This window comes from Zingiber officinale, chromosome 10B (genome assembly GCF_018446385.1).
Source record: "Zingiber officinale cultivar Zhangliang chromosome 10B, Zo_v1.1, whole genome shotgun sequence".
Taxonomy (NCBI): domain Eukaryota; kingdom Viridiplantae; phylum Streptophyta; class Magnoliopsida; order Zingiberales; family Zingiberaceae; genus Zingiber; species Zingiber officinale.
The window spans coordinates 43953146-43955503 of record NC_056005.1 but is presented as its reverse complement, the minus strand read 5'-3'; the positions used below and the strand labels follow the sequence as shown (position 1 = coordinate 43955503).

The following is a 2358-nucleotide window of genomic DNA, read 5'->3' as shown; positions in this document are numbered from 1 at the left end:
CCGTCACTGTCCCTGAAGAGTGACCGAGTGGACGGGATGCTGTCGGAGTACACCTATCCTCCTACCTCAGACATAGTGAGGGAGCGCAATGCTCTCATCTCCCGGTACACAATGACGGGGAGGGACCCCTGTCCTGCTACTACGCTGCGTCACACTAACCCATGAGTGTACTAGCGGAGCCCTCGACATAGCAACCTACCATACACACCCTGAGTGCTGTGCCACTACCCATGTAGTGATCACGTGTGTAGAGGTCCATGTAGCCGGCCGACGAGCTCTACAATAATGGAGTCGTCAATCGCCCAGCATGCAATCATGCGATATGGTGCGTGCAGCTACAGTATGTCATACCTGAATATATCCTCCTCCATATGCGTAGGTGCCAAAAAGGTAAACGCATATATAACAAAGATATAAGCAACATGAATCCAACAACATATAACAAGTATCTACAACAACTAATCCTGTGTAGATAAGCACTATAAATATCCATCTCTATAAACATACGTACACATGGTAAGCAGTGAAGGTATACCAGACGAAAGTGTAGCAGATAACAGTAGCAACATGTATCAAGTATCAAATAACTAAACCAGAGAGGTGCTAAAGCTACCAATACCACTAGTCATATATATACTAGACTAACGTATAGCAGACAACAGTAGCAACATGTATCAGGTATCAACTAACTAAATTCAAGAAAATACTAACTACCAATACTAGTAAGTATATATAAACTGCACATATCATAAGACACTATCAAAAGATAAGTCAAAGGGTACCCGCCTTAAATAGAAGGTACAGTCAATCAAAATCCGAAGTCGAGACGCCCGTCTCGAATCAGCGTCCTGTGTCAAACACGTATAAATATTTTATTTAGCTAAATCCAAATGAATAGCTAAATAAAATCCCTAATACTAAATTAGGGCAAAACCTTAATCAACACAATCACAACCTACCTAATTAATCTAACGGTCAATTAGGGTTAGTTACCTAATCCCTAATCACCAATTAGATTAGAAATCCAATCTTAGATTAAATCCAATAGTTGACTAGGGTTAATTGTCTTAACCCTAATCATTCCATTAATTTAATCTAAACAATTAAATCTAATCACAATCAACATAACCCTAATTCCAATCTACACATCATGTATCAACAAATCTACACCTTACCTCAATCCCAGCTATTGTTGATGTTGGAACTAGGAGGTTGCTGGTTAGTGTGCTGCCGGAACCAAGAAAGGATTAAAGAACACCACAGCACATAACAAAACTTCATAGCCACGCTTGTGGATCCACAACACACAATTCATCTCACAACCCTCATCAATTGATCCATAACCGAGGATCATCACTGCTGGAACCCAAGATCACCTTTGATCACCTCCAGAACACAGCTTCCCTGCTGGATTTCTTCCCTACCATTCGGATCAAGGTGAGATCAAGATTGGAATCAATCGCATTACAACAGTTACAACAGGGATCCAGCAGGAATTCATTGATCAGATCAATATTGAAATCCAAGAATCAAACAACAGCTTATCTAACAACTAAATCTTACCTCACTGATCCCCAATGTCTCCAAATCCATAACCTAATCCAGCCGCGAAGAACATGAGACTCAAGAACAGAGAAGGATCGGCATCAAAGGGAAAGAAAGAAATGGGCGACTGTGCTAGGGCACGAGTTGGAGGAATAGAAGAAGAAGGTTCGGTTACTTACCACCGAAGCCCTAACTGCCTCCTCCACACCGGCGATCGAGTGGATCGGGCTCGATTCAATAGCGTCGGCTCATCCTCGTGAGAGAACCAGTGGCGAGGAGAAGAGATCAGAGCTAGAAGGAGAAGGGCCTCGGCTGGATCTGGGCTTACTAGGCGTCGATGCCGGCGGAGGAAGATCGCCGGAGGTCGAAGCTCCGTTCCTATCGGCGCCGATTCGTCCGCGAGCGAGAGGCAGCGTGAGCAGAGGGGATCGGGGAAGGAGAGGAAGAAGTTGGGATCGGCGATAGGTTTAGGGAAAGAATAAGAAAAAGAAAAGTATTTATATTTAAAACTTTTCCTCACTTAAACGGGTATTCCAACTAGGCTTTATCCGTACCCGAAATTAATACCCTCAAAACCCGTCGTACGAGCTCCGAAAAATTCCCAGAAAATTTCTAAAAATTCCGGAAAAATTTTATAAGGCTATTTCTGAAATAAGCCTATTTATTTAAAATTTTCGAGATCTCACAGATAGTCTTTTAATGTATGCATCATCCATAGCAATTGAGATGCATATTCTCCTAGAGCTATGTATTCAGCTTCTGTAGTGGATAGAGCAACACAATGTTGCTTTCTGCTTGACCAACTTACTAGGC

The 2358-nt window shown here is 42.5% G+C and overlaps 1 long non-coding RNA gene across 1 annotated transcript; it reads right to left on the bottom strand.

Annotated features, from left to right (window-relative positions):
* Positions 1 to 787: 787 nt before the first annotated feature.
* On the bottom strand, positions 788 to 2000 carry LOC122028541. The gene is made up of 4 exons (XR_006124850.1): positions 1725 to 2000; positions 1564 to 1596; positions 1176 to 1420; positions 788 to 848 (listed from the first exon to the last, which is right to left on the bottom strand). It is a non-coding gene; the product is annotated as an uncharacterized LOC122028541 (long non-coding RNA).
* Between the last annotated feature and the right edge of the window lie 358 nt (positions 2001 to 2358).